The sequence below is a fragment of the Heterodontus francisci genome, chromosome 14 (genome assembly GCF_036365525.1).
Source record: "Heterodontus francisci isolate sHetFra1 chromosome 14, sHetFra1.hap1, whole genome shotgun sequence".
NCBI classification, from domain to species: domain Eukaryota; kingdom Metazoa; phylum Chordata; class Chondrichthyes; order Heterodontiformes; family Heterodontidae; genus Heterodontus; species Heterodontus francisci.
Window position 1 is genome coordinate 67,340,833 of NC_090384.1, and position 23,427 is coordinate 67,364,259.

The 23,427-nt window shown below is 42.8% G+C and overlaps 1 long non-coding RNA gene across 2 annotated transcripts in view; it reads left to right on the forward strand.

Annotated features, from left to right (window-relative positions):
* LOC137377095 (uncharacterized) overlaps positions 1 to 20,281 on the forward strand; it is a 36,158-nt gene extending 15,877 nt beyond the window's left edge. For both annotated transcript variants that reach the window (XR_010976361.1, XR_010976362.1), the window contains exons 3-4: positions 18,735 to 18,802; positions 19,619 to 20,281. This is a non-coding gene — a long non-coding RNA (uncharacterized lncRNA). The remainder of the gene's footprint in view (positions 1 to 18,734; positions 18,803 to 19,618) is intronic.
* Positions 20,282 to 23,427: the final 3,146 nt, after the last annotated feature.

The window sequence follows — 23,427 nt, forward strand, 5'->3', positions numbered from 1 at the left end:
CTTTTGCTGTCCATGGCATTTTAATCAAAAAGGCTAGTGGAATACTGGCCTTTTATATTTAGAGGGATCAAACACGGGGTAGAAGTTATGCTTCAGCTATTCAAAGCCTTGGCTAAACCACACCTGGAGTACCAAGACCATTTCTGGGCACCACACCTCAGGATATTGGCCTTGGAAGGAATGCTGCCTAGTTTTTTTTAACATCATGGATGGACACATAACTCCTGTTGCTTGCAATTCTTGCACCATGTGAGAACTCCAGGACACTTCATGTGTCTTGAGGGAGCCGTGGGTGTCACAAGTGTCTCCAGCTGCTTCAGCTCAAGCTCAGGGTTTCCGAGCTTGAGGGGCAGCTGGAGACACTGGAGTAGGAGAGTTTCCGAGATCGTATAGAAGATGGTCACCCCACAGGCAATAAGAGGTCAGGAAAGTAGGTGGGTAGCCATTCAGCAGAGTAAGAAGAGGCAAGAGGTTCTGGAGTGTTCGGGAGCCACTCAGACAGATACTCAGCATTGGAGACTGCTGGGATGATACCCTAAAGGAGTGCAGTCCAGGCCATGGCACCAATTGGCAAGGGACTGTATAGGTGGGAACAGCAAAGTGTAGAAATTCCGGTGTTATAGGAGATTCCATAGTCAGCGGGATAGACAGGCATGAAGGGACTGAAGGTATGGTTGCTAAATTTGCTGATGACACAAAGATAGGTAGGAAAGTAACTTGTGAAGAGGACATAAGGAGGCTACAAAGGGATACAGATTGGTTAAGTGAGTGGGAAAAGACCTGGCAAATGGAGTATAATGTTAGAAAGTGTGAAATTGTCCACTTTGGCAGGAACAATAAAAAAAGAAACACATTATCTAAATGGTGAGAGATTGCAGGGCTCTGAGATGCAGAGGGATCTGAGTGTCCTCATGTATGAATCGCAAAAGGTTAGTATGCAGGTACAGCATGTAATTAGGAAAGCTAATAGAATGCTATCATTTATTGCAAGGGGAATTGAATATAAAAGTAGGGAGGTTATGCTTCAGCTATACAGGGCATTGGTGAGACCACATCTGGAGTACTGTGTACAGTACTGGTCTCCTTATTTAAGGAAGGATGTATATGCTTTGGAGGCAGTACAGAGAAGGTTTGCTAGACTAATACCTGGAATGGGTGGGCTGTCTTATGAGGAAAGATTGGACAGGCTAGGCAGGTATCCGCTGGAATTTAGAAGAGTAAGAGACGACTTGATTGAAACATACAAGATCCTGAGGGGTCTTGAATGGGTGGATGTGGAAAGAATGTTTCCCCTTGTGGGAGAATCTCGAAATAGAGGTCACTGTTTAAAAATAAGGGGTCACCCATTTAAGACAGAGATGAGGAGAAATTTTTTTTCTCAGAGGTTCGTGAATCTTTGGAATTCTCTTCCTCAAAAGGCAGTGGAAGCAGAGTCTGTGAATATTTTTAAGGCAGAGGTAGATAGATTCTTGATCAGCAAGGGGGTGGAAGGTTACCAGGGATAGGTGGTAATATGGAGAAATCAGTTCGGCCATGCACTTATTGAATGGCAGAGCAGGCTCAAGGGGTCAAGTGGCCTGCTCCTGCTCCTAATTCGTATGTTTGTAACAATCATTGCGAGACCTCCATGGTGTGTTGCCTCCCTGGTGCCAGGGTAAAGGACATCACAGTGAAGCTGCAGGATATTCCTAAGGGGGAAGGGAGTGACCCTGAAGTTGTGGTACATATCAGTTCCAACAACTAGAAAGGGCAGATATTTAGGTCAGATTTTCAGGAGCTGGGGAGAAAGTTAAAGACTAGGACCTCAAAAGTAGTAATCTCTGGATTATTCCCAGTGTCACGCGCTAGCGAGAGTAGAAATAGGAATATAGGGAGGATCAATGTGTGGCTTGAAGCATGTTGCAGGAGTGAGGGCTTCAAGCTCTTGGGGCATTGGGACCAGTTCTGGGGTGGAAGGCAACCAGTCACAAGGGATGAATTGCACTTCAACAGGACTGGGACCAGTGTCCTCACGGGGAAGTTCATTAATGCGATTGGGGGCGGGGAGGGGGGGGGGGGGTGTTAAACTAAATTGACAGGGGGATGGACACCAGCATCTTCTTTGGCCTCCTTATCTCGAGACAATGGATAAGCGCCTGGAGGTGGTCAGTGGTTTGTGAAGCAGCGCCTGGAGTGGCTATAAAGGCCAATTCTAGAGTGACAGGCTCTTCCACAGGTGCTGCAGAAAAATTTGTTTGTCGGGGCTGTTACACAGTCGGCTCTCCCCTTGCGCCTCTGTCTTTTTTCCTGCCAACCACTAAGTCTCTTCGACTCGCCACACTTTAGCCCTGCCTTTATGGATGCCCGCCAGCTCTGGTGGACACTGGCAACTGACTCCCACGACTTGTGATCAATGTTACAGGATTTCATGTCGCGTTTGCAGACGTCTTTAAAGCGGAGACATGGACAGCCGGTGGGTCTGATACCAGTGGCGAGCTCGCTGTACAATGTGTCTTTGGGGATCCTGCCATCTTCCATGCGGCTCACATGGCCAAGGCATCTCAGGCGCCGCTGACTCAGTAGTGTGTATAAGCTGGGGATGTTGGCCGCCTCGAGGACTTCTGTGTTGGAGATATGGTCCTGCCACCTGATGCCAAGTATTCTCCGGAGGCAGCGAAGATGGAATGAATTGAGACGTCGCTCTTGGCTGACATACGTTGTCCAGGCCTCGCTGCCATAGAGCAAAGTACTGAGGACACAGGCCTGATACACGTGGACTTTTGTGTTCCGTGTCAGTACGCCATTTTCCCACACTCTCTTGGCCAGTCTGGACATAGCAGTGGAAGCCTTTCCCATGCGCTTGTTGATTTCTGCATCTAGAGACAGGTTACTGGTGATAGTTGAGCCTAGGTAGGTGAACTCTTGAACCACTTACAGAGCGTGGTCGCCAATATTGATGGATGGAGCATTTCTGACGTCCTGCCCCATGATGTTCATTTTCTTGAGGCTGATGGTTCGGCCAAATTCATTGCAGGCAGCCACAAACCTGTCGATGAGACTCTGCAGGCACTCTTCAGTGTGAGATGTTGAAGCAGCATCGTCAGCAAAGAGGAGTTCCCTGATGAGGACTTTCCATACTTTGGACTTCGCTCTTAGATGGGCAAGGTTGAACAACCTGCCCCCTGATCTTGTGTGGAGGAAAATTCCTTCAGAGGACTTGAACGCATGTGAAAGCAGCAGGGAGAAGAAAATCCCAAAAAGTATGGGTGCGAGAACACAGCCCTGTTTCACGCCACTCAGGATAGGAAAGGGCTCTGATGAGGAGCCACCATGTTGAATTGTGCCTTTCATATTGTCATGGAATGAGGTGATGATACTTTGGTGGGCATCCAATCTTTTCTAGTAGTCTGAAGAGACCACGTCTGCTGACGAGGTCAAAGGCTTTGGTGAGATCAATGAAAGCAATGTAGAGGGGCATCTGTTGTTCACGGCATTTCTTCTGTATCTGACGAAGGGAGAACAGCATGTCAACGGTCGATCTCTCTGCACGAAAGCCACATTGTGCCTCAGGGTAGACGCGCTCGGCCAGCTTCTGGAGCCTGTTTAGAGCGACTCGAGCAAAGACTTTCCCCACTATGCTGAGCAGGGAGATTTCACGGTAGTTGTTGCAGTCACCGTGGTCACCTTTGTTTTTATAGAGGCTGATGATATTGGCATCGCGCATGTCCTGGGGTACTGCTCCCTCGTCCCAGCACAGGCATAGCAGTTCATGTAGTGCTGAGAGTATAGCAGGCTTGGCACTCTTGATTATTTCAGGGGTAATGCTGTCCTTCCCAGGGGCTTTTCCGCTGGCTAGAGAATCAATGGCATCACTGAGTTCCGATTTGGTTGACTGTATGTCCAGCTCATCCATGACTGGTAGGGGCTGGGCTGCATTGAGGGCAGTCTCAGTGACAGCATTCTCCCTGGAGTACAGTTCTAGGTAGTGCTCAACCCAGCGGTCCATTTGTTTGCGTTGGTCAGTGATTATGTCCCCTGATTTAGATTTGAGGGGGGCGATCTTCTTGATTGGCCCAAGAGGTCTCTTAATGCCATCATACATTCCTCTGATGTTTCCGGTGTCTGAGGCCAGCTGAATATGACTGCATAGGTGTTGCCAGTAGTCGTTTGCGCAGCGCCTGGACACCAGCATAGAGAAGTAGAAAAGAGGAATAAGGTGCATAATGTAAGAATGTTGGACAGTACTAGAGAAGGGAGTAGTTCCATATTAGATGGGAGTGGACTGAAAAGGACTACAAGAAATACAAAGACTGGATTACGATGCATGTATGTAAATGCGCAAAGTGTGGTGAATAAGATTGGTGAGCTACAAGCACTATAGGAATCTGGTATAGTGGCAATAATGGAAACATGGTTTAAAATGGTGAGGACTGGGTGCTCTGTATACAAGGATATAAAGTGTTCAGAAAAGATAGAGAAGGAGTAAAGGGAGGTGGGATGGCAGTACGGATTAGGGAAGACATTGCAGTGTTAGAAAGAGAGGATGTCCTTGCGGGGACAAGGACAGAATCCATTTGGTTAGAAGAAACAAGGGTATTCTATAGGCCTCCAAATCGGGGAGAGATGTAGAGGAGAAAATCTGCAGGAAAATCAGATGTGCAAGAACTATAGAGTGGTGATACTGCGGGACTTTAATTACCCAAATATTGATGGGGATAATAGAGTAAAGGGAAAGGAATTTCTGAAATGTGTTCAGGAGAACTTTTTTGATTAGTATGTTCTCAGCTCAACTGCAAAGGAAACATTGCTCGATCTGGTGCTGGGAAATGAGGTGGGCCTAGTGGACCAAGTGTCTGTGGGGAGCACTTGGGTAAGAGTGATCATTGTATCATAAGGTTTAAAATGGTAAATGCAGAAAAACAAGGAACGATATAAGGTAGAACAGCTAGATTGGAAGAGGGCTAATTTCAATGCGATAATAAAGGATCTAGCCAGGATAAAATGGAACTAAAGACTGACAGGAAGAACTGTATCAGAACAATGGGCTATCTTTAATGAAGAGATGCTTCAGGTACAGGCTAGGTACTTTCCAATTAGGAAGAAAGGTAGGAGAACTAAAAGCACGGCTCCTTGGATGATGAGGGAGATAGAGATTATGATGAAACAAAATAAAGGGTGTCATGTATGTCAGGTGAATTCTTCAAGTGAGAACCAGATCAGGTTGAGAGGGTAGGTGAAGAGGAAAATAAGAAACTGGTGAAGAGAGAATGAGAATAGAATGGCAGTCAACATAAAAAGGAACCTAAAAAATCTACTGGCATGTAGTAAGTGGTGGAGTGGGGCCTGGTAGGGACAAAGGGTAATATATGCTTAGAGGCGCAGGGCAGGGTAAGGCTAGAATATTTAATGAGTACTTTGTAGCGGTGTTTACAAAGGAACAGGAATCTGACAAAATATCATTAGGAGCGGAGAGAGTAGAGGCAATGGATAAGGTAAAATTTGAGGGAGCTGCTGGAAAGGCTGGCTAAGCTTTTGGTAGAAAAGTCACCTGGTCCGAATGGCTTGTATCCCGGATTGCTAAAGTGGGGCTGGATTTAGTGGAAGGGCTTGCCATAATCTTCCCTAGATATGGGGAAGGGGAGTGGCAAATGTGACCCTTATACAAAAAAAGGTGTAAGGAACACAAGAAATAGGAGCAGGAGTTGACCAGTCCCAAGACCTAAACCAGGACAGTCCTAGCAACTACAAGCTAGTCAGTTTAACATCAGCGGTGGGTAAGGTTTTAGAAACAATAATTAGGGAAAAAATCAACAGGCCCTTGGAGAGGTTTGAGTTAATTACAGATAACCCAGCACAGATTTGTCAAAGGCAGATTGTGCTTGACTAATCCAATTGAATTTTTTGATTAAGTAACAGAGAAAGTTGATGAAAGGAATGCAGTGGGTGTTGCCTATTTGGATTTTAAGAAAGCATTTGATAAAGTATCACATAAAAGGCTGGTTAACAAAATTGAGGCTTATGCAATAAGAGAGACCGTGTCCAATTGGATTTTTAAAAATTGGCTTAAGGACAGAAAACAGCGAGTTGTGGTAAATGGTTATTTTTCAGACAGGAGGATGGTAGACAGTGGTGTTGTCCAAGGGTCAGTGTTAGGACCACTGCTTTTTTTGTTATATATAAATGACTTGGATCTTGGAATACAGAGTCGAATTTCAAAATTTGCCAATGATAAACTTGGAGGAATAGTAAACAGTGAGATTGATGTGAACCGCCTGTAACAGGACATAGATAGGCAGCAGAATGGGCTGATGAGTGGCAGATGGAATTAATACAGAGAAGTGTGAAGTGATGCATTTTGGCAGAAGAAATAGGAAGCGGCAATATATATTTAATGGCACAATTCTAAAGAATGTGCAGTAACAGAGGGACCGCAGGGGTGCATGTGCATCAATCTTTGAAGGTGGCAGGACATATTGAGAGAATCATTAGCAAAGCTTATGGGATCTTGGGCTTCATAAACAGAGACATTCAGTGCAAAAGCGTGGAAATTATACTGAACCTTTATAAAACTCTGGTTAGGCCCCAACTGCAGTATTGCATCCAGTTCTGGTCACCACACTTTCGGAAGGATGTGAGGGCCCTTGAGGGTGCAAAGGAGATTTCCCAGGATGGTTCCATGAATGGAGGATTTTAGTTACAAGGTTAGGTTGGAAAAGCTATGGTTGTTCTTCATGGAGCAAAGAAGATTGAGGGAAGATTTGAAAGATTATGACAAGCTCAGAAAAGTTAGACAAGGAAAAACTGTTCCCGTTAACTGATGGTACAAGGACTAGGAGACACAGGTTGAAGGTTTGGGGCAAGAGATGTAGGGGGAATGTGAGGAAGAACATTTTTACACAGTAAGTGGTAATGACCTGGAACTTGCTGACCACAAGGGTGGTGGAAGTGGAGACGATCAATAATTTCAAAAGGAAATTGGATGGGCACTTGAATTAAATAAACTTGCAGGGCCATGGGGATCGAGTGGGAGAATGGGACTGACTGGATTGCTCCGCGGAGAGCTGACATGGACTTGATGTGCCAAATGGCTGCCTCCTCTGCTGTAAATGACACTCTGACTCTAGGGATTAAATTATGAGGAGAGATTGCAAAAACTGGGATTATATTCCCTGGAATTTAGAAGGTTTAAGGAGTGATTTGATTCATGTATTAAAGTACAAGGGACTGATGGGGTAGACAAGGAGAAATTATTTCCACCGATTGGAGATTCAAGCACATGGTCTTAAAAATTAGAACCAGGCCTTTCAGGAGCAAAGTTAAGAAAAATTTCTACATGGAAAGAGTGGTAGAGGTTTGGAATTCTCTTCTGCAAATGGCAATTGATGCTAGGTCAATTGTTTTTTTAAAATCTGAGATTGACCAATTTTTGTGAACCAAAGATATTAAGGGATATGGGGTAAAGGAGTTAGGTTGTAGATTAGCCATGATCTCACCGAATGGCGGAACAGGCTTGAAGACTAAATGGGCTACTGCTGTTCCTATGGTACACGGTCCAGCTAGTTAGTTCTCAAGGGGAAAGCAAATTTTTGGTGGCCAAAACAAACCTTTGCTAGAAAAATAATTGGATGCAAGGAGAAATGTGTTTGTGGGGGGGGGGGGTGCAGGGGGCCGTCCCATATATTGGCAATACCTTTGAAGTCCAGCTACTAGAGGTACTGTAAAGGAGGGTGCCCTATTTAATGCAGAAGACCACTCTGCTATGAAAGCTGTGGTGTGAGTGAAGGAGAACCTCTTATGTTGTTGCATTCCTGCTTGAATTGCAAAGCACTTTAGAGTGATTGGCATCTTCATAGCCATCTGCAGTGGACTACCAAAGCAGTGAGAAAGAAAATGCAGAACCGACTTCTCCCACGATTACTGTGGATGGTGCTATTGAGGTCTTGGGCAGCCTCTTTCAGGAGACTGTCGAGTGGGATTTGACAAATGAGTAATCAGTTGGAAAGAGCTTTACCCACATGGGAAACTTAAGCAAACTGCTGGTTATTCAGCTGGGGTTGTCTAACATCCAGGATGTCCTGGGAGTAGAGTAGGTGGGTTCTTCTCAAGTGGCACATGTTCTCTTACTCCAGCCAGGCGCCTCAAAGAATTGATAAAGTGTCACTGCATTATCTCTTTTGGTAGAAGCTATTCCAAGTACACTGCATCCTGAGGTTCAGGCCATTGCAACAGGAGTTATCACTACAGCTGCTCCTTCTACTCAAGAAGCACCTACACAGAGTCTTAGGTTTTGGAGTAGGGCAAGCATCCTTCTCCGGTCAGAGAGGAACGATGGGTGGTGAGGCTTAAAGCACATCATGAATACCACAAAATATATATTGATATTTTTAAGTCTCCCCAGTGTGGACAGTGTTGGGTAGGGCTGTGCAAAAGTAATAAATGCAGGGATGGAACAATCAGATTGCACATTTCTTTGAGCCAAGGGTGTGTTTGGCATGTTCTTGGGAGAGCAATGCATATGGATTTTCCTTGGGCAAGCAAAATTGTTCAGTGACATAATGCGTCCATTGTTGGAAAGCGTTTTTGATCACCAAGTTACATTTTTATCTCTCGAAGGACTCCTTATTGCCCTCATCCTCTTGTCTTCTCATGCTGATGGAATTCACTCCTTTTTCATAGTAAAACTACTGTGTACAGCATATGATGATTTTGGACACTTCAGATGGATTATGGAGCATCACACATCTAAGTATCCAAGCAGTAGAATAATTCAGCATTCCTATGGCATATTCAACAGTAACTAATGTCGTGGCATGGGCCTCGTTGTATTTGCATTGTGCTGTTTTTAGGTTTCTAATTGAGCCATTGCTACAGATGTTGGCCCTGATATCCCAACAGCCATCAAAAATAATGCAAGCACAATAAATGGTTGCATAATACAACATTGAGTGCTCCTTGATAATGGGTGTTAACGTGGAGGATCACATTTGTGTAATCATAAACCAGGTGTACATTTATTGAGTGGTATTTCTTTCCTATTGACGTACATGTTTGTGTGATGTATGAAGCCCTGTTGGCCACATGGATTCCATCTATAAAGTTTGGGAAGCGTGCCAGGAAGTCAAAATTCTGTGACATTTCCAGTTGGTATTTCTTCTCCACTGGGAAAGTGATTAAACTATTTTCCTTGGCAAATATGGCATCAGTCAATTCATTTAAAAGGAAAAGAACTGAAGACTGGTTTATTTGGCAGAGACCAACCCTAACTCCTACACCTGCCCTGGAATAAGTTTTCACTTTTAACTGCGGATTCAAACTCCCAACTGGCTTACCTTTGGTCCTCCATTTTCCACAATAACTCTGCAGAGGTTGATTTGCTCAACCGCTTCCACATCACCACCTTTGGTGACTTTGTCCCCTGCTGAAATCCTTCCTCTCACCCACACCCTAGTCATTTCCTTTGTACGGTGTCCATCTTCACTCCTTCAAGGTGCAGATGAGTGCATGTGGCACACAACTGAGTGAGTCATCCATCAGCAGATCTGGCTGTACTATTTGAAATGCCATATGCCTTGTTTTCCTTTGTAAAAACTGTCCACTACTTCAGGATCATCCTGAGAATGAAAGGAAATACCCTAGCTCCTTTTCCTATTATAAACATCTCCTTAAGTTCGTCTCTGCTGTTCCCTTCATGCTCACGGACTCTTTTGTTACTAAGATTGAGACTATCTGTTCAGCTGTTCCTGCTGCATTACCCTATCCCCTTGCACACCATGCCAGGGCTTCCCCTGCCCTAGTTCTGAACATGCATCTTTCTCCAATTCTCTCCCCCAAGCCCTATGCAAGTTCATAGCATCTCATCTCGTCTCATAAGAGAGCATCACAGTTGGCTCAAGAGGCACAAATACAGTGTAGGCACAGAGTGCAGCAGACAGCATCGCAAAATAATCATAGGCCAAAAATGTTAAGAGGTGATGTCGTAATCAGTGCAGAGAATGGAACCAGAGAAATTACAGATAAGTATTTTGTGGTCAGAGTTGAGTTAGTTTAGGTATTTAGTTTATTAGTTATGGTTTTTTAGTGGTTAGACTTTTTCTTTAGTTGTTAGAATATTGGGAGAAAATTTAGCTAACCCCTGAAAACAGGCATGGGGGTCACAGTGTGCCCGGTAAATATGTGCTGCCTGCTGCATTACATAATTGCTGTGTATAAGAAAGGGGCCCGATATTGGGAATGGTTAGCATTCCTTAAAGGAAGTATGTACTTCTTAAAGGGGAGATGCATTGTGACTGCAAAAAGTGGCAGGAGTTATTTGAAAATTGAATCTGTGCTCTGATACTTTGAACAATGGCTAAACATGCCAGAGAGCATGTGGAAAATGGAGGACCAATGGTAAGTCAGTTGGGAGTTTGAAAGTGCAGTTGAAAGCGAAAACTTATTCCAGGGCAGGTGTAGGCGTTAGAGTTTGTCTCTACCAAATAAACCAGTCTTCAGTTCTTTCCCTTTTTAAATGAATTGACTGATGTCATGTTTGCCAAGGATGATACTTTAATCACTTTCCCAGTTTTCAGACATTGCACTGGAGGTCTTGATGGCAGAGATGAGAAGAAGGAGAGATGTCCTGGATCCACAGGGGATCAGGAGGCCTTACAAACAAATGCTGAGCAGGCATTGGGAACAAGTAGCAACAGAGGTCAATGCCAGGAGAGTTCATCCTAGAACACGGATGCAATGCAGAAAGGAGTTCGACAATCTTGTACGAGTTGTAAAGGTAAATAAGTTCATCTTCAACGGCATAGGAACATAGGTATTAGGAGCAGGAGTAGGCCATTCAGCCCATCGAGCCTGCTCCACCATTCCAACAGATCATGGCTGATCATCTACTTCTATGCCATTTTTCCCCACTATCCCCATATCCCTTGATATCATGAGTATCCAAAAATCTATTGATTTCTGTCTTGAACATGCTCAGTGATTGAGCTTCCACAACCCACTGGGGTAGAGAATTCCACAAATTCACCACCCTCCTCATCTCAGTCTTAAACGGCCTGCCTCTTACTCTTCCAATGCGCCTGCTGCCTTTGTTCTTCCAGGTGGCAGCATTGTGCTCCCACCTTTGCCACTGCAGCAGTGCCTTTGCTGTAGCTTGACAGACAGCCAGCACAGACAGCTACAGCCCAAGCCAAGATGGTGCAGTATGTAGCTGGGCCTTCTAGATCCATAGCTGCTTGAGGTTGTCCCCATCTGCGGTCTCCTCAATTTGAGTTCAGCAGCCTTCTACCAACCATGCTGCAGCCACTAGGAAAGCCATTCCTAGGAGAACTGAGCGGGGCAAAGGCACTTGAAGACCAACATGAAGAGAATGCACAAGGTTGATTAGTATTGTATATATTATGTAATGATTGCAATCCAAATTTCCACAAATTCAATACGCATTCTCTGGTTTGTATTTTTATATTGTCGGGAAGAGAACAATGTGATGGTCAGAGATAGAAGAAAGGTAAGGAGCGTGGCACAATTATTGAATGGGGAGATGTGGTTGATATTATTGGTATAACTCATGAATTATTTGATCGTGTAGAGCACAGGCAGAAAGAGGTCATCTACATTACAGCCTACCTTCTTCCTGTTCTTCCAATTCCTATTGTGCTTCTTCCTCTTGCTCCTGCTTCTCAGCTTCTTACCTGATGGTGGCAAGGGCTGTTCCCTCATAATGGCCAGGTTGTGCAGCATGCTACCACACATCTTGATACTTGCTTAGCACAGTACTGTTGGGATCTGCTAGGGCAGCCTAGATAGCAAAAGTGTTGTTTGAGGACATCAATGGTATGTACCATAATGATCCTTGTGGCAGCAAGACTCTCATTGTAGACATACATGTGTGCGTGTGTTCTGAGCCGGAGTCACCAGTCACGAGCCATGTCACGAGTGGATAATGCTTGTTGCTCTGCAGTCAGCCTTTGACTTGTCATGGTGATTCAAATACAGCTGGCACAAAGACTGCTGCAAAATGAAGGAATTGTGATTACTGTTAGAATAACAGACATTCACCTGCATGATGCTCTGCCTGTGGTCACACACCAACTGTACAATCAGCGAATGGAATCCTTTTCAGTTCATGAAAATGGCAGAATGCACATGAGATGCATGCAATGTGTGTGCAATCAGTGGCACCCTGCATGTTGGGGAGGCCTGCAATCCGTATAAACCTTTTGCTCGCTCTGCCTGCTTATCCCTGGCAAAAGGGAATGAGAAGAAGTAGTCTGTCTATGTATAGAGAGCCTCAGTTGTGACATGCCAAATGGAAAATATTGATTTTTGTCATATGGAACGTTGCCTGAGAATTTTTTACTGGACATTATTACAAATAACTTTTAAAAAGCGGAAAAGAACAGCTAAAGTTGGCCACGGCACAATTTGCATATAAGAAGCCAAAGGTCGGTTGGGAGAAGAAGTGATTGCCCAGTATAGCGAGAACAATGGGGGTGCTCCCTGATTCAGTTAAGTAGAATGGTTTTGTCAATGTTGGTCATCAAAAGCCATTGCCTTTGAAAGAGGCAAACCTCACCCCCCCAACCAAGTATGTTTGCACAGCCTGAGAATTTCAACAAAAAAAACCTTCCAGAAACTTCTGTTTCAAACAGAGGTGATCACATGACATGCCTGCCTGTGTAACTCTGAGTTTGTGAATTATGCCTCTGAAGGCAGCCAGTAACTGAACTCCAAAGAAGAAATCATCTTGCTGTCGTTCCAGCAAAATCCCAGGGAAGCCTTGGTGGCAGCTACTAAGCCTCAAGACTACAGATCCTTACAGGCAACAAACGGAGAACACTGATAAAGCCCCGCTCCTGCCTTCCAGAACTTAGGAACATATGAATTAGGAGCAGGAGTAGGCCACTCAACCCCTCCAAGCCTGCAGCACCATTCAATAAGTTCATGGCTGAACTGATTTCTCCACATTACCACCTACCCCCAATAACTTTTCACCCCCTTGCTTATCAAGAATCTATCTACTTCTGCCTTACAAATATTCAAAGACTCTGCTTCCACCGCCTTTTGAGGAAGAGAGTTTCAAAGACTCATGACCCTCTGAAAGAAAAAATTTCTCCTCATCTCTGTCTTAAATGGGCGATCCCTTATTTTTAACAGTGAACCCTGGTTCTAGATTCTCACACAAGGGGAAACATCCTTTCCACATCTACCCTGTCAAGACCCCTCGGGATCTTGTATGTTTCAATCAAGTCGCCTCTTACTCTTCTAAATTCCAGCGATACAAGTTGAGCCTGTCCAATCTTTCCTCATAAGATAGCCCGCCCATTCCAGGTATCAGTCAAGTAAACCTTCTTTGAACTGCTTCCAACGTAGTTACATGCTTCCTTAAATGAGGAGACCAATACTGTACCCAGTACTACAGATGTCTCACCAATGCCCTGTATAGCTGAAGCATAACCGCCCTGCTTTTCTATTCAATTCCCCTCATGATAAATGATAACATTCTATTAGCTTTTCTAATTATATGCTGTACCTGCTATCTAACCTTTTGCGATTCATGCAGTAGGACACCCAGATCCCTCTGCATCTCAGAGCTCTGCAATCTCTCACCATTTAGATAATATGCTTCTTTGTTATTCTTCCTGCCAAAATGGACAACTTCGCATTTTTCCACATTATACTCTATCTGCCAGATTTTTGCCCACTCAGTTAACCTATCCTATATCCCTATATTCTTATGTCCTCTTCACAACCTACTTTCCTACCTAATCTTTGTGTCATCAGCAAATTTAGCAACCATACCTTCGGTCCCTTCAACTAAATCATTTATATAAATTGTAAAAAGTTGAGGCCCCAGCACAGATCCCTGTGACACACCACTCATTGCATCTTGCCAACCAGAAAATGATCCATTTATGCCTCCTCTCTGTTTGTTTCTTGTTAGCTAGCCAATCTTCTATCCATGCCAATATGTTACCCCCTACACCATGAGTTTTTATTTTCCGCCATAACCTTTGATGTGGCACCTTATCAAATGCCTTCTGGAAATCCAAGTACAATACATCCACCGATTTTCCCCTTTATCCACAGCACATGTAACTCCCTCAAAGAACTCCAATAAATTGGTTAAACATGATTTCCTTTTAACAAAACCATGCTGACTCTGCCTGATTACCTTCAATTTTTCTAAGTACGCTGCTATAACGTCTTTCATAATAGCTTCTAACATTTTCCCGAAGACAGATGTTAAGCTAACTGGCCTGTAGGTTCCTGCTTTCTGTCTCCCTCCCTTTTTGAATAAAGGAGTTACATTCGCTATTTTCCAGTTAGGCATACCTTCCCTGAATGTAGGAAATTTTGGAAAATTAAAACAAACGCATCAACTATCTCACTAGCCACTTTTAAGACCCTAGGATGAAGGGCGGCACAGTGGCGCAGTGGTTAGCACCGCAGCCTCACAGCTCCAGCGACCCGGGTTCAATTCTGGGTACTGCCTGTGCGGAGTTTGCAAGTTCTCCCTGTGACCGCGTGGGTTTTCGCCGGGTGCTCTGGTTTCCTCCCACCGGCAAAGACTTGCAGATAATAGGTAAATTGGCCATTGTAAATTGCCCCTAGTATAGGTAGGTGGTAGGGAATATGGGATTACTGTCGGGTTAGTAGAAATGGGTGGTTCTCGGTCGGCACAGACTCGGTGGGCCGATGGGCCTGTTTCAGTGCTGTATCTCTAAATAAAGTCCATCAGGACCCGGGGACTTGTCAGCCTGCAGTTCCAACAATTTGATTAAAAGCAAAATATTGCAGATGCTGGAAATCTGAGATAAAAACAAAAAATGCTCTCAATACTTAGCAGATCTGACAGCATCTGTGGAGAGAGAAACTTCTCCACAGATGCTGCCAGACCTGCTGAGTATTTCCAGTATTTTTTGTTTTTATTAGCTCCAATAATTTGTTCAATACCACTTCCATGGTGATTGTAATTTTCTTGAGTTGCTCCCTCCCTTCCATTTCCTGACTCGAGCCCAAATTGTGCAGTATTTGAATTCCATTGTTTACGGACTTTACTTCAACCTCCCAACTCTTTTTCCCCTCTGTATCTATTTCTGTGTGTGTGCCTCCTGTATGAATGTGAGCTTGGATGCATCGTGTATTTTTGTGTGTGTGTGAAAGTTGGAGTGTATTTTATTTTTATTTAGATTGGTTTAAGTACATAAACCTTGGCTAAACTCAAGAAAACCAGTCCGATTGGCTCTTTTTATGATCACGGTGTGTAAACGGGTAAGCACTCACTGAATTGGCAAGTATATCCATTTAGAAAAGAAATAAATGTGTTTGTGGTCAAACAAGGAGGGGGAAAAGAGGGGAACCCTTCGACCCCTCCTCACTTGATTGTAACAATAGATGTAGAATATTTATATTTGGAAAAATATGACACAAAATTGTCTCAAACATGACAAGAAATAAGATTTTGTTGTCATGAAGTATGTGTAGACACAAAACTAATAACAGTTGATGTTTAGGAATCAATCCAAAGTTGTGAGTTACAGCAATCTGTAGGAGGTAACATGTAAAGCATCAAAACCTTTTTTTATATATAAGTTCAGCAACACTGCAGGACATAATTTCTGCAAGGCACACAAAAGTTTGCATTGTAATAGTGTTACGACCGACCACTCCTGACAAAGCCCCCAGTCAAAATATACGATTCTGATTGTGGTGGGACTAATGCACTGTTAATTCAAAGAACAAAGAACAGTACAGCACAGGAACAGGCCATTCGGTCCTCCAAGCCTGCGCCGATCTTGATGCCTGCGGAAACTAACACCTTCTGCACTTCCGGGACCCATATCCCTCTATTCCCTTCCTATTCATATATTTGTCAAGATGTCTCTTAAACGTCGCTATCGTATCTGCTTCCACCACTTCCCCTGGCAGCAAGTTCCAGGCACTCACCACCCTCTGTGTAAAAGAACTTGCCTTGCACATCCCCTCTAAACTTTGCCCCTCACACCTTAAACCTATGTCCCCTAGTAACTGACTCTTCCACCCTGGGAAAAAGCTTCTGACTCTCCACTCTGTCCATGCCGTTCATAACTTTGTAAACTTCTATCATGTCGCCCCTCCACCTCCGTCGTTCCAGTGAAAACAATCCGAGTTCTTCCAACCTGTCCTCATAGCTAATGCCCTCCAGACCAGGCAACATCCTGGTAAACCTCCTCTGTACCCTCTTCAAAGCCTCCACGTCCTTCTGGTAGTGTGGCGACCAGAATTGCACGCAATATTCTAAGTGTGGCCTAACTAAGGTTCTGTACAGCTGCAGCATGACTTCCCAATTTTTATACTCTATGCCCCGACCGATGAAGGCAAGCATGCCGTATGCCTTCTTGACTACCTTATCCACCTGCGTTGCCACTTTCAGTGACCTGTGGACCTGTATGCCCAGATCTGTCTGCCTGTCAATACTCCCTAAGGGTTCTGCCATTTACTGTATACTTCCCACCTGCATTATACCTTCCAAAATGTATTACCTCACATTTGTCCGGATTAAACTCCATCTGCCATTTCTCCGCCCAAGTCTCCAACCGATCTATATCCTGCTGTATCCTCTGACAATCCTCATCATTATCCGCAATTCCATCAACCTTTGTGTCGTCCGCAAACTTACTAATCAGACCAGCTTCATTTTCCTCCAAATCATTTATATATACTACAAAGAGCAAAGGTCCCAGCACTGATCCCTGCAGAACACCACTAGTCACATCCCTCCATTCAGAAAAACACCCATCCACTGTTACCCTCTGTCTTCTGTGACCAAGCCAGTTCTGTATCCATCTTGCCAGCTCACCTCTGATCCCGTGTGACTTCACCTTTTGCACCAGTCTGCCATGCGGGACCTTGTCAAAGGCTTTACTAAAGTCCATATAGACAACATTCACCGCCCTTCCCTCATCAATCATCTTCGTCACTTCCTCAAAAAACTCAATCAAATTAGTAAGACATGACCTCCCCTTCACAAAACCATGCTGTCTCTCGCTAATAAGTTTGTTTGTTTCCAAATGGGAGTAAATCCAATCCCATCGTTCCACAGATCGGCTAACATATCATTTAAAAACTTTCCAAATTAAAGAAAGACCCATCAAATTGTACCATCTATTAACCCCCGAATGAGGCCAACCAAACCAGGTGTCTTTAAGTTAACAAATTAACTCTAATTAAAATAACTAAATTCTTAAACACTATGAAGCTATAAACCACATTTAAAATAGAAAAAATTAGAGTCCTTGCAAATTTACAGTCCGATGTTTGAAGTCTTCGCAGAATGTTGTTCAAAGTCCAGCAAAGTTCAACAATTAACGACTTGCAAACACTTTAAACAGAATCAGTCTGACTTTAGAGTTTTTGAGGGATAAAAGATTGTCACAGTCTAACTTCCCTTCAATTTAAATTACCAGAGATCTCCGTCTTGGCTTGACTTTTTAGAATTGAGAGAGATAATAATTAAACAGACAAAAATCCTATTTCCTTCAGTTTAAATGGTTGAGAGCTCTTTCAGTGCTGACACCACAGCTGTCTGTGTCTTCTGTCTGTGTGTTTAAACTGTCTTACTAACTGCCAGTTCAAACTGAATTGTAACAAATGTATTGCATCAGGCTCACTCCCAGTGGCTGTTTCTATGGTAATGAGAATGCACCCTTTGAATCACAGTCTCCAAATCGCTGTTTCTAAGGCAACGAAAATGCACCTTCCTATAACTCCTACGGCTTGCTGGCTCTTAAAGCTGATCCCTTGAAAGCCTTAAAGGCAAACCGCATATTCCGAAGAAAAAAAACTACAGGACCATGACAATAGTTAAATCTTGAAAAGTATTCCCTAATCTTGCATTATCACCTAGAATCAACGTGCTGTTTCATTGGATTACACTCACACCGGGAAGGATGGTCCCTGGTCACAGGGTTAGCTGCCTGGGTTCTCTGGCAAATTTTAACTTCTGGATGTATTTTTTTTATGCTTTCATGAAGGGACTTCTTATAACCACGATAAGCAAAAGTGCACAGATGGTAAACCACCATCTTTTGAAGCAGTTGACCCAATTGAGGAAACGACTAAGCATATTTGACCCTGATATTATGTACTCTTCTCATTGTTGCCCTTGTTCAATCTCGCATTCAGTAATGTGCAATTACACTATTGTACATGATGTATTGGTTACATTAGCTCTGTGCCTGAAATCATAATTTGTCTTCCTAAGATGAAGTAGTTGGAGATGGCACTTCACGGTATGTTGCATCATGTACTCTCTCTACCACAAGCACAAGCATTGGTCCAACATCATGTAAGTTAGATAGTGAGCTTGAGGAACAAGCAGATTACATCAGGAAGACAAAGTATAGATGGCAGCAAAAGAAAAGTAAGCAGCTACCCAGGCTTTAAGGCGGAGGGGTTCCTCAGCTGTACAGGTAAGCGCTTTATACTCTACTGGGTCTTTAAAGACAACTGGTTGATTAGCAAAATCTTTCATGGAATCCTTTCGGGCAAGGAAATCCCTTTAAGGGTTGTCGATAAATATGCAGGGGTTCATCTCTCAGCTTTCCACAACAGCAGTACTCCAGAGATCAAATATCTTCGAGTATATGGAGCAGAGCCCCATAGGACAGAGGAACTAATTTCAGGCAGTTTTTGTGCAGTCTGAACATGTGCTTCCAATATCCCAGGAGGCACCAGCAACAAATAGCCAGCTGAACTGACTAATATTTTTCTTTTGTGTCTAGCAGTTTCTGTTGCTTTTCAAGATTACTTGAAGAAAAGCTCAAGAGCGAATTTCAAAAGGTTTATTCAGGTAAATTTTATATTGCGATTTTTTTAAATAAAAGAGAAGTGACCTTTTTTATTTGTTTGTGGGATGTGTTCATCACTGGCTAGGTGAGGCCAGGATTTATTGCCCATCCCTAATTGTCCTTGAGAAGGTGGGATGGTGAGCTGCCATCTTGAACCGCTGCAGTCCTTGGAGTGTAGGTGCACCAACAGTGCTGTTAGGATGGGAGTTCCAGGATTTTGACCCAGCAACATGTATGCTGTGAAAGAGTTAAACAGAAAGAAAATGCCATATTTTACTGATTACACTGTACTGTATCTTTTGTTTCGTATTCTACAAACTTCAGAAATGTAATGGAATGCTGGTCTTTATAACTAGAGGAACAAAATACAAGGGGGTAGATGTTATGCTATAGCTATACAAAGCCTGGTTAGACAACACCTGGAGTACTGAGAGAAATTCTGGGCACCAGACCTTAGAAAGAATATATTGGTCTTGGGGGATGTGTAGCATAAATTTACCAGAATGATACCTGGATTCCAAAGGTTAACTGAGCAGGAATTACACAAACTATGGTTGCATTCCCTGGAATTAAGTAGGTAAAGGGGTGATTTAATAGAAGTGTTCAAAATGTTAAGGGGAAGAGATAGGATAGATAAAGAGCACAGACAAGATGGCCCAAAGGACCTGTTTCTGTACTGTAATCCTCTGTGACTCTAGCTTCCACTGCTTGAGTCTAGGACGAGGGGGCATAGTCCAAAAATATTAGAGGTAGACCCATTGGTAATGAAATTAGGAAACACTTGTATATACTGTTATGACCCTGTAATTTTTTTTCAGGAAGAATGCAGTGTGTCTTTATGGCTGGAAAGGGAGCAGTACTGCTTTAAGGCAGCAAGCTCCAAAGACTGAGTCAAAGAGGGCATTCTCGTTGCCCGGGATACAGCCATTCAGGACCAGAGATCAAGAGATACATTGTTACAATTTAATTTCGAACTGGCTTATCGTGGAAACAGACTGTTCTAACAGACAGACAGCTGTGCGTTAGCACCTGAAAGGAGAGCTCTCAAGCCATTTAAAGCGAAGGAAGAGAATTTAGTCTGTTTATTTATTATTCGCTCTCAAAATTCTAAAATGTCAAGCTAAAACAGAGATCTCTGATTTAAACTGAAGGAAGGAAAGTTAGACTGTGACAATCTTTTATCCCTCAAAAGATTCTAAAGCCAAATTGATTCATTTAAAAAGTGTTTGCAAGTTGTTAATTGTTGGAATTCAGTGCCGGAGAAGAAGCAACAATTTTGACTTCTGAATTAGACTACGGACTGTTCTACTGTTGAAGAACCTTTTTTTCCCCCCATCGGACGGCTGTGAGGACTTCAAGCAACCTTGGACTGTTCCACATCCGACGAACGTAAATCCGCTTCTATTTTAAATGTTGTTTATATCTTAGTAGTGTTTAAGAATTTAGTTTTTCTAATTAAACAGTTAATTTGTTGATTTAAAGACACCTGGTTTCGTTAGCCTCGTTTGGGGCTTAACAGATGGTACAATTTGGCTGGGTCTTTAATATGGAAAGTTTAAAATGATATGTTAGGTGATCTATGGAGGGATGGAATTGAATTAACAGTGTGTTTCTCCCACCACAATCAGAATCGTATATTTTAATTGGGGGCTTTGACTGGAGCGATCGATTGTAACAACACAAATAGTTGTAGAAGTTTGGAGCTCTCTTCTGCAAAGAGCAACTGATGCTAAATCAGTTATTGATTTTAAATCTGAAATTGATACTTTTGGTCAACAAAACTCTATTTATGTGGATATGATGTTTTCTCTGGCTGGTGAGTCTAAAACAAGAAGACACAGTCTCAGAATAAGAGACAGGCCATTTAAGTTTGAGATGAGGAGGAATTTCTTTATTTAGAGGGTGGTGAATCTGTGGAATTCTCTACCCCAGAGGGCTGTGGAATCTCAATCATTGAGCATGTTCAAGACAAAAATTGATAGATTTCTGAATACTAATGAGATATGGGGATAGTGGGGAAAAATGGTGTAGAGGTAGATGATGAGCCATGATCTGTTTGAATGGTGGAGCAGGCTCAATGGGCCAAATGGCCTACTGCCATTTCCCATGATCATATTAAGGAATATGGGGCAAAGGCAGGTATCTGGAGTTGGGTTGCAGATCTGCCATGACCTCATTGAATGGTGGAACAAGTTTGAGTGGCCAAGAGGCCTATTCCTGTTCCTATGTATTAAGCTGAGAGAAAGATACAAAGGTCTGAGGTTTATACCTTTTTTATCCCATCAGTTTTGGAGTGGATCTGCACTGGATGGAGGTGGAAAGCAACTTGGGCATGTGCTTGTCTGCTGGTCCATTGGGACAAATTACACCTGATATTTGGATGGGTGAATGGTAAATACATGCAAATGAGGGAAATATTGCATGTACTGTATTTCCTTGCAATATACTCTTCAAGATTGGTGGAATGGGCCCAGAACAAAAACGTGCAGGGACTGGAAGTTATCTTTGAGCGCTTGCTCCAATTTTTCAGATTCTGAAACTCTGCTTCCTCCATTTTCTCCTCTTTCTCATCTTCCTTCTATGCTTCTGTTGCACTCTAGACCTATTCAACCTGCTGTATCATTAAATTCCTTTGAACAGAAATATTATGTAAGATTATGAACCCAAAATCCAAACGACATTTAACTACAAAGAGTTTTTTCACTACCTGCACAATCTGACAATTGTGATGTTAAATGTCCATCACATTTCATTGGCTATTTTGAAAATTTTAGAATTTTTAAAACAGTTGTTCAAAATTAAAAGTTATGCTATTGTCAGCGTGTGGATCCAACTAATAAAGTATTTTTTCCTCAAAGAAAATTCTGCAATAGGTCCTAACAACAAATTTCTACTCTTTTTAAAAACTCCACTTTCCACAGACTGGTGATGATCAGTTCCATCCATTACCTAATTAAGGGTTATTGGTTTCTCCTTCAAAATTATTTTTTTTCATTCAATCATGGGATGTGGGTGTCACTGGCTAGGCCAGCATTTATTGCCCATCCCTAATTGCCCTTGAGAAGGTGGTGGTGAGCTGCCTTCTTGAACCTCTGCAGTCTATGTGGGGTAGGTACACCAACAGTTTTCCCCCGATTCCCATTGACTTCAGTTTTGCTCGGGCTCCTTGATGCCATACCAAGTCAAATGCTGCCTTGATGTCAAGGGTAGTCACTCTCACCACACCTCTGGAGTTCAGCTCTTTTGTCCATGTTTGGACCAAGGCTGTGATGAGGTCAGGAGCTGACCCAAACTGAGTGACTAATTTTAACTGTTCAGTAACTGTTGCAAATGTTGTTAAAGTCATTAAAACTGAATGCAACAGTTAAAAATACTAGGTCTATGTACAATTGTAGCCGTTCTACTGCAATGAACTGATTGTTAAATTCTGAATGTTTTCAGGTCAAATGTCACAATATAAAGTAACCAGGAGGCCATTAGTTTTAGTATATTAAAAGATTCTTAAAAGGAGGTGCACGTGTTTTACCACTGAGTGAAAGAATATAGATTTTCACCTGTGATTCCCCATAATGTTGCTCCCCATCTCTGTTTGAGACATGAGAGTACTGCATGTCTCCAATACATTCTTACAAATAGAGAATGTATCTTGTATGGAGAGACACCACAGAGGGAAAATAAAAGATACTAAAAAGTATAAATTATACATGGTTATAAAATGCGTTAGTGCCTTTAATTTTAGAAAGTGCCCATGCTTCATTCTTGTGGTTAATAACTCATCAAATAACCCCCAGTTTTGCTAAGCCTTTGGAAGTAATTTTCAAGGCTGTATTATTTTTTTTTTAAAATGTTGCCAGATAACAGAACTTTCAGATTTGGAATCCCAGTACAATTTCCAGAAGGCATTTGATAAGATGCTACATCAAAAGTTATTGGGGGAAAATAAAAGCTCATGGTTTAGGGGGTAACATGTTGGCATGGATAAAAGATTGGCTAGTTAACAGGAAATGGAGAATAGACATAAATGGGTCATTTTCTGGTTGGAAAGATGTAACAAATGGTGTGCCCCAGGGATCAGTGCTGGGGCCTCAACCTTTTACAATTTATATAAATGACTTGGATGAAGGGACCAAAGATATGGATAATAAATTTGCTGATAGCACAAAGATAGGCAGAAAAGTAACTCGTAGCCTCCTTGTGTCCTCTTCACAAAGGAATATCGATAGGTTAAGTGAGTAGGCCAGGAAGAATCAAAAAGAAGCATTTATCTAAATGGTGAGAGATTGTTGGAGCTCTGAGATGCAGAGGGATCTGGGTGTCCTCGTGCATGAGTCACAAAAGGTTAGTATGTAGGTTTAGCAAGTAAATAGGTAAGCTAATAGAATGTTATTGTTTATTGCGAGGGGAAATGAATACAGAAGTAGTGAGGTTATACTTAAGTTATTCAAGGCATTGGTGAGAGCACATCTGGAGTACTGTGTACAATATTGGTCTCCTTATTTACAGAAGGATGTAAATGCATTGGAAGCAACTCAGAGAAGGTTTACTAGACTACTACCTCAAATGTGCGAGTTGTCTTATGAGTAAAGATTGGACAGGCTAGGCTTGTCTCCACTGTAGTTTAGAAGAG